This window comes from Cupressus sempervirens, chromosome 1, assembly GCF_028749045.1.
Source record: "Cupressus sempervirens isolate cs-2001-9-10 chromosome 1, ASM2874904v1, whole genome shotgun sequence".
Classification (NCBI taxonomy): Eukaryota; Viridiplantae; Streptophyta; class Pinopsida; order Cupressales; family Cupressaceae; genus Cupressus; species Cupressus sempervirens.
In genome coordinates, this window is record NC_143118.1 from 635580507 (window position 1) to 635590836 (window position 10330).

Genomic DNA, 10330 nt, shown 5'->3' on the forward strand with positions numbered 1-10330 from the left:
ACCTCTTCAACTCACAAGGCAAACTGGTATGCCTCTTCAATGATAGTCATTCTAACTAGACTTAACTCCTCCTGAATGTTAGGTCTTAACCCATTAAGGTAATGGGAAATCTTCTCCTTGTTTGCTTTTGCATATCCTACCCTAATAAGGACTTGGTAAAATTCCTCTATGTATTCCTACATTGATTTTCCTACTTTCTTTAACCCTTGCATCTTCTTGAACAAATCAAGCTCATAATCAATAGGAATGAACTACTTCTTTAGTTTGTCCATCATACAATCCCATTTGTGATTTTTTCCTTTCCTCTTATATTTCTCTCCAACTAAATCTCTTGCCAGCAAATTTTAGCATGGCCTTTCATTTTGGTCTTCAAAAACTTAACCCTATTAGGGTCCCGAATATCCTTATACTCAAAATATTCCTCTAGCCCATTGATCTAATCAATCAACTCATCTGGGTCTAGATTTCCCGAAAACATGCCAACGTCAAGTTTAGATCTTTTTCCAAGCTTGGCAATGGCCCTAAAAATCTTATTCTCCACCTAGTTTAGGACTTCTCTATCTCCTTCCCCTTCCTACCCAATATTTCCCTCTTCTTCATTTTCCTCCTCAATTCTGTCACCTACAGTAGTATTCATCCCTCTACAGATCTCCTCTTGCACTGCCTAAACTTGTTTTTGGAGGGCTCTAACCTCAGGAGGAACAACTATGGCCCTTCCACCATGCTCTCTTCATGGAAGCATCTTCTCACTATATCAAAACCTACAACCATGCAGTCCTAGTGTAACTACCTCATAGTCGATGCTCTCTACACACTTAGGAAAACATCTCTGATACCACTTGATGAGGGCACAATCCAAGACCAAAAATGAACACAATAGGAAAAGGAGACTATTATTATCAAAAGTGATATGCTATTACATTCAATACAATGAAAATAGACCCAATGATGTGCCCTAGGGGCTTACAAGGTTGTCTGATTCTAGAGAAAACTCTCCTCCTATATGTTCTCCCAAACTCCACCAAAAAAATTGCATTTATAATGCCAGAAATGTCCTTAAGTAACCTGAATTAGGTTTAGAGTTAGGAATAAATTTAATAATATGCCATATCCACCACCAAAATAGAAGGTTCTAGAATACAAGTTAGAAGTTGGTGTAAAATTAGAAGATTCTAGAAATGGTAGTTCAACTTCTGGGAGGCATAACTTTTGATCTAAGACTCTGATTGACGAACCATTTACATTTTTGAAAAGCTTTCCAAGCCCTCTATAGCCCTATGGACATTCTTCACTTCTCCCCCATTTTTTGGGACTGTCTAAGGGCATTTAGTACCTCAAATTTGACTTTGAAGTGCTCTTAGGGGATCTCCAAGCAACTTAAAACTACAATAACTTTCAAACCGTAAAGCCTTTTGACCTAATTCTTTTTTTTGGAGAGCTTTAAATTACAAGTATAATCATCCCTCCAACTTGCAACCTCTAAATCATCACAATTATTTCTCACTTAAAAATTAACCTATTTTCTACATTGGCACATATCCCAAGGTGCTCAAAAACTCTAACCCATAAAACCAATAGTGAAACTATGAGAGTTAGAATCTCTATTTGACCCAAATGGGTATCTAGAAATGAAAACACATTAAACAGAAACTAACACTAAGCATATTATTGGGTGACACAGGATTGCCCTTATACTACTGGATGCTCCTGCATCAAAGACCACAACATGTCTCTTTTTCTCTTATCCTCTTCCATTTCACTCTTATTTTTTATCTCTCTCTTTCTAACATGGTCTTCTAGGTATTAGATCACTACCCTTTTGACCACATCAGTCTGTTATCTTTCTACCCTCTCTTGGCACTTTTGTGGCTTGTATGACCTGTCCTTCGGGACTAGGTCAACCTAGGTTGACTAGGTCTAGACTAGGTCAACCCAAGTCAACCTAGTTCTCCCAAGTTGCCCTAATCTTTGGTGGTTGTGTGGTTTAGGACCCGAAAGTCTCAAGTTTGTCAATTAGTTAATTATACTCCCCGATCGGCCTTAGTTTTTTTCTTGCCCAAAAACTAATATATAAGGAGGCTTTGGGGCTTCATTTTCATATCTCATCTTGTCTCATTCATGAGATATCATGCTCAAGGTGTATAAGCATTCAAGACAAGGAGTTCAAGCATTCAATCAAGAAAAGAAAGTTTTCTTCATGCGTTCAAGGATTCTTTGTGAGCTTTTCCTCTTCAAGATCTAGTTTATTATTGGCCATCAAGGGAGGATATCTATATTGAAACATTCATTATCTTCTTCATTCATGCACATTTACATCCATGGCTCCATGATGTGGTTATGGTAGACCCATTTCAAACATGGAGATATCCTACATCCTTCATACTGAACTCAAGATCTACAATACAACACATTTACATACATTCAAGCAAGGTGAATATTAACATTTATATTGTTTTATAGTCATTTAAATTTACATTTCTCAATTATGGATAATTCCTTAACCTAGGGCTTGACAAAGGAAAGTCCTCATCAAACCCCCAACCCCCAAACCTTTTTTTTTTATGTGGTGATTTTGAGATTCGGAGGCGAAAAGGATTACAGATCTAGAACCTGTAGTTTGCAAGCTTTCTACAATCATCAATTTTGGAGTCATAGAGTATATCAACTTAATTGTAGGACAACCTTCCAAGTCAGCCTAGTGATGAGATTTTTGGGTTTTGTTCCTTTTGTCATTTCATTTCAAGACCCACAATCAAAAGTTCAAAAAAGATTCACATTTGAAAGTTCTTAAGCTTAAATACATCTTCCTCTATGCATTTGAATGTGATTCTTTCACATTTTTTCCTTTCATATCTTTACCCTAGATTTTCATCTTAATTGGGATGATTGTGTTTACATAGCATCTAGATGCATTATCCTACTAAGGGCCTAAGAGAGTGTATTTATTTGTATTGCATTCCTCTTTACAGCCTAGATTTAGTATTAGCACCCTTCTCCCTTTAGGTCCTCGTTAATCTAATTTGGATCATAAGTGGAATCATACTTGAAAATATCCCTCTTTCCCTCACACACATATTTTGAATGGCTTGATGCCCTTCAAAGTGGAGGCCTACATCCTATTAAAGTTCTTCATTTTGTCACTGAACATTTTGGTGAACTTGATGTGAACCCTCTTTTCTTTTTTGGAGTTAGACTTCATTATCTCTCTTTGTATGTTATATTTTGGTGTACCTAGATCTACTTTAATTTTTTTGGTATTTAGATCTCCTTTTTCATTTCCTTTTGATGGGGTCATTATCTTTCCTAGATGCATATGATGATGATTCAATATATGCCCTAATTGAGATTCATCTTTTAAAGATGATCAACCTCTATTAATTAATGGAAACACTGCTTGGGATAAACCTCTTGATCATAATGTTGACTATAAAAAATTTGACAGGATGATTGATACATTTTCTTTTCAACATAATGAGTCGTATGTCTCTTCTTCTCCTAATCTTTCTCTTAGAGAGAAAAATGACATTATAAATATTTTCATCAATGTGACCTTGTCTTCATTTGATGTTAGTAGTAGAGGTGAAACATTAATGGACATCCAAAATCCCTATTCTAAGGATTCCTTAGAAAAGGTGGATAAAGATAATCTCTTTAATTCTCTCCCTTCTAGTCATGACTCTATGAAAAGGCAAGAACTTTATCAAGTTAACATGGTTTAAAAGCCTATTATCACTCTCAAGGATTATCCTTCATCAAATGAACATCTTCTTACCCTTAAGGGTTGTCCTAAAATAACTCTTAAAGGGGAAACTAGTGATTCTTTCGATTATCATACAGTTTCTCACACCTATCGTACAAGGAATAATTCTCAGCCTATCATTTCGCTTCCACCTTCTCAACCTATTCTTCCCTCATCTTTCTCAAAATCTTGGATTGGACTATGATTTGGTATCACAGATACATAATACCCCTGCCAATCTTTCTCTTTGGGAACTTATTCAAACATCTCCTACATATCATTAAGCATTGAAAAATGCTTTAGCCACTTTTTCAACTCCACCTCCTAATCAAGGTAACATTAATGCTTTTTTATAATGCATGAATACTACATCTATCCCGCATCAAATTATGTTCACTCATGTTGACTTACCTCCTAAAGAGACTCAAAATCACTATGATGCTCTTATGGTGTTTGTTTTAGTCCATGGAAAAATCTTAATTGATAATGGATTTGGGCTTAATGTTTGTAGCATGGATATTCTCAAATTAATTAATGTCAATTTGTCCAATATCAAACTCAATAGTACCTCTATACATGGTTTTGATAATATTTCCAAGAAAACTTAGGCACCATCACTTTACCTATCAAAGTAGGTTCAATTTTTTTGAATACTTGTATTCATGTTATGCCTAGACCTATAAATTATAATATTCTTTTGGATAGACTTTGGTTACATGTTATGCATGTTGTTCCTTCAAATATTCATCAAAAAGTCAAGTTTCTCTATAATGATATGATGATTATGTACACTCTTCTTGTAGACACTAAGCCAAAAAGTTATTTAAATATTAAGGAACAACAAAATCTATAATTGAATGATGATCCTTCTTCTACAAGTACCCTTCTAGGTGATGATTGAGGATCCTTCGATTTCACACCAACCTTTATTGGAGAATATAGAGTTAAGGACTTTCTATTTATGAGAGATCATGTGCATCGTTTCTTCACCAACTTTGTTTCTACTTCTACTCATGGTGAATATATTATATCTAGTGATGTAAATCATACGTCCTTAGGTAATGGGGGGCATATGAACTCTTTTAACACCATTGGCGATCATAATTTAAGATGTGCACAACAAAATATTGAATACATTATTTGTCCTATAGATGCTAAAAAAAGATTCACATCCACTATTTAATCATACTTTCATACTAACCCGTCCCATTTTCTAATTTTACTAATTCTAATCTTTTGGCCAACTTGATTATCATTCGAGCATATTTCGGCAATATCCTTCATCATTCATACCCCTTTCAAATCAATTGCAGATCATTTCATAATCGGTTCCTATTTTATCTAAATCTTTTAAAATTGACTCAAAACCATTTCAACATCATCAAAATATCATCTCTAATCAACTAAAACCATTTCAATATCATTGGAATCATCCTAAATCAACCCAAAATCATCCCAAATCAACTCAAAATCATCCCAAACCAAATTTAATCAACCCAAAACATGTCAAATATCTCAAATCTATCATCATCTACCCAACCCTAGGCATTGAGGTATCCCTTAGTGCCTTGGAAATTTATCAAAACTATCAAACTTATCAAATCTAACCTTAGCACTATCATGTCCCTCAATGCTAGGTCAAACTATCATTTTCATCATCTGATCATTGAAATTGTTGAGTCCCTCAGTGTCAGATCATGGCATTATCCAATCAATTTAATAACATTGACAATATTCATTGATGTTATTATGATCAATCTTATCAATCAATTTCAAGCCTGTGGCCTTTAAAATGTCTACTAAATATCATATATTCTTAACCCATGTCATATGTCCTTGGCATGCTATCAATCCTAATCACTTGATTAATTTGATCATGGCTTTGATCTACCCACTGCATAACCATCACATTTCATCAAAAGGATAATCTTACATTTATTTCATCAAATTGGCCAATCATTTACTAATTTTTCCTATAGTATTAGATAACCCATAATTTATTCCTATGTTATCTTAAATCATTTTTATCCTATATTACTAATTATTCTTCCTATTCAATAACATTCTTAGTTAATTAATATTTATTAATTGATTGATTTATCTTCGCAGACTATGGAAATTATCAATTTCCTAAGTCCTATTTTCCACCTCCAATCTCTATTTTATTAATTTCCATTTGTGTGGAATTATGAATTTTAATTCAAATATTCTACCTAGTCTTGACACATGGACATCACACATCATAGATATTCTCCCTACACTTGGCTAATATATGTCATATTTGGTATATATTATTCCTTACAAGTGGCTATAATAAGCCACTTCATCATAGATTCTTGTCTACAAGTGGCTTTGACGTGTCATATGCACGTCATAGATTCTCCTCTACTTTTAGCCATGTTGACTTTTATGTGTCATAGAATTCCACATTTGGCATATTTTTTCATGTTTGTCATAGATATTCTAAGGAATATCATGCCAAGTTACACATTTGAATTGACAAGTGTCCATCTCCTCATTCATGTCTCACCTCTTGCATTTTAGCTATAAATTGAGTCATCTTGCACTCATTTTTTATCCTTAGAATGTCTTTGGGATATCCTTAGAACCTATTAGGATTGAAACCATGCTTCTATTCTTCCCAATAGCATCATTGTAAAATTTTATTTTTCTTTCAATTGTGTGCACTATAGGCAATTGGAGCTACATCAAGATGGAGAAGAAAGAAGGACATGGGAACTACAATTGAAGAGGGAGTTTTAGTTGTTTTAATTTCTTTCCTTTAATTGGTTTTCATGATATATTAGAAGGTTTTTAGTGTATTTTGATTTAGTTTTTCTTTTGCTCATAGTATGCTAGGTTCCACCCCATTTTCTAGTCCTACATGTCCATATCCTCTCACATATCTTCGCCTACTAATCAACAACTTATCTTACCTAAACTTCTTTATGCTAAGGTGATTGCTAAATCTAAATATAGAAAGAAAAATAATAAAAAACTCATAATTATTTCATTTTTCATGTATCTCCATTATCATGACCACTCTACCAATAATTGTCAAGCTTTACTTTTTAAGATTCAAAAACTAGTTAATAATGGGGCTATTCACATATCTCCTTATAACGAGCTCTCTTTTTCTTCTAATTTATTTAAATAATATTTAAGTCCCTATTATGTTGTTGGAAATATGGTCAATTAAATGTCTTGATGGTTGTCATTTATGGGAACATATATTCAGCCTTTCATTTATGCATTTAAAGAAAGAAAGTTGTCTAAGTATTAGACAGTTTGCAACAATTCAAAGAATAGATCTTAAGAGTATGGAAAATGTGTAGAGAGTTAGCTTATGCATAATTAAGGAAAGGTTTGTGACACCATAATGATGACATGTACCAGTGCATATGTGTGTACGGATAGTACGACGCAAGTTATATAAAGATTGATAGGATGGGCATTTTATAGTGCAAAACTGAGCATGACAGCAAACAAAATTGTATGGCTTTAGTAATTATTTTGGTTATAAAATAATCACTAAGTTATGTTGAGCCAACTATGTGGATATTATTTTATAAGTTATTTAATATTATGTCAAGCATGTGAAGACGTGAAGGCCGACAATGCAGAGTTTTGTGATTGTGCAAGGTATAAGTAGCACATACAATGAGGAAGTTGCAAGGTATAAGTAGCGCATATAATGAGGAAGGTATAAGTAGCACATAATATTGTGATAATTATTTGTGAGCCTTATGTGATGCAAAATCTGATGTAAGATCAAAGCAAGTGCAAGTTATAGCAGCAAAGCAAGCATTGTATGTATACCTATCTTCTAAAGGAATTAAATTGTATAATTGCATGTTAGGGAAATTATCTCTTCTTTGCATACATTGTAATTGTTTTATCAACTCCAAAAGGGTTTTAGAAACTCCTAACAGGTTGAGGCTTCTAACAAGGACTCAAGACACTATATGTACTTCATAAACTCCTAACAAGGTCAATATCCTTAATAGGATCCTATTGTTTAGTGAATCATCTAGTGGGTATCATCCCCACTGAGGTTTTCCCTTGGCCAAGGTTTCCCTAGTTAACAAATAATGGTGTTATGAGTTCTCTATGTATGGTTATATTTACTATCCAACATTGTTTATTTACTTTCATATGCAAGTTATAAATTAATTAACAATATTCATTTGTGGGCAAAAGTTTGTAGAATACTAATTCACCCCCCTCCCCTCTAAGTATTATCTATTTCCAACAATTGGTATTAAAGCCTAATTACTTCAAAGAGGCTTAATAGTGTAAGATCCTAGTGAATATGGAATAGTTGAAGAAGAATCTTGAAGAAGCCCTTGAATAGATTGATCCTCTTACTGAAGAGAGGGATAACTTGAAAGATAGATATAAAGATGCAAAATTTTACATTGGCAAACTGAATGATGAAATTAATAATCTTAAATTTGGAAAAAAAATTTGCACAGATCAGTGATAATGATGATACAGAAAATCTGAAGAAAGAGAAAGATATCTTGAAACATGAGTTGAAAATTATTAAACTAAAGTTGAGTCTTAAGATTAATGGCAATAATAGTGAACCTGATCTAAAATCTAAGAATGTAGACCTTAGATTCTAGTTGAGTCAAGTGATATATGAATTAGATTTTATTAAGATAGAGCATGTAGAGTTGGAAAAATACATCATTGTGAAAAGAGAGTTGACACAAGCAAAATAACAGTTAAAGAAACTTTACACAATTTTTGAGAAAATTGATGAACAAATATTTCATCAAAGACCTTCTTATGAAAAGACAAGCCTTGGATATCTTCTTGGAGAGAAGTCAACAAAGAAAGATGAGATTAGGATAGAACTAGATTCTATAATAGAAATCCCTAAAGAAAAGTTCAAGTGATGTGATGAAGTTGAGAGAATCAAATTGATGGAGAAATTTGATGAACCTAGAACAACAGAGCAAGTTGAAGAACCTAACCAAGATGATTTATCTAATGAGGCAAGACATGAATTCAAAGGTAAATGCTATATATGTAATAAAGTTGGGCATATGAAGAAAGAGTGAATAGGTAAGTCTTTTAAACCTATTACTAATTTCTATTGTTATGATTGTCATGGTTATGGACATAAGTCAATAGAATGTAAGAAACCTAAGTTTATTGATGATAATAAGAATAGTAGAACGTTTAGGAATACTAACCCTATAGGTAATGAAAGAAGTAAATTTTAGAGCAGATCTAACAATGGAGAGAAACCTAATGGTTAGAAAAAGTAGTTTGTTTGTTATAAATGTAACAATCCTAGACACATTGTAAGAAATTGTAGAGCACCTAAAAATTAGAATGGAAACAATCAGAGGAGAAATGCACCTATATGTCAATTATGTAATAACTTTGGACACACAGTAGGAGTTTGTAGAATGGACAAAGGGAACTTTAATAGGAACCCTAATCACAAAAGTAACGATAATAGGAATGATAGAAGGAATGAAAATGGAAGTAACAACAATAAAAAAGAAGCAGTCAAGGAATATGTTGAGGAATTCAAAGAGGCATTTATGAAGGCTTGTAATCCAAAGAGTTCACATATAGTACTGGAAGAGCAATTATTTGATTCACATGATGGAAAGTTGAAGTCATAGATTGTTTGTGGCTCAACTTGTCTAAATTAAGCTATTACAGAAGCAACAGAGCAGTAGTTGGTCTGAACTAATGTTAGAGAGTGAGTTAGAGATTGTGTAGTTAATAAAAGGTAAAAGACATAGAAGGGAAGCTATGGTTTAGTGCACAAGTTTTGACATGATCACAATAAGCAGGAATTATAAATACAAGGTCACTAGTAGATAGAGACAATATTCTAGGTTTGTGGTAGATATGCATTTAATTTGCACTGCAATTTGAAATGATTTAACATTGCAAGTGAGATTTAGTGTACCATTTGTTCATGCAAAGTGTCTTAAGAGAATTGAAGAATGATTTGATAGCTATTAGAGTGAAAAGTAAAGTTTGTAAAGTCAAAACTTCTAGAAGCCCTAAATCTCAAAATTAGGTATTTCACAAAGTATTGAATCTAGTTTATTGTAGTATTTACAGTTATAGATCAATGGCTAGTCAGAGAGTGTATGATGTTAATGACAGACCAATGTATGAGTTCAAGAAACACCCATTTTTTTCTTTATTAGATGATCCAATAGGTGAATTTTCACAAGTTCTAGAAAATGTGTTACAATTAGAAGGTATAAGGAGTTATATACATCGTAAGATTTAGAGCATAGGAGATGATGAAATTCACAACGACTTAGCAGTCATGTGCAAGAATAACTTATACTTGAAGTCTAAATATGCACACCTTGAAGATTTGAATTTAGTGAAGTATATATTATACATGAAATTCAATAATCATGAGTGGACCTAAATTATTTTGAGAAAAATACATGATGATATATTCTGGTTGGGTGATGTGTAGATTGCCATTGAAAATGACCTAATTCACAAGGTCACAGGATTAAGCAATGAAGGTTGTAATCCTGTCAATGAAATAACTGTCAGGAAAATGGTGGAGACAAACCTAAAAACCAAGTTTGATGG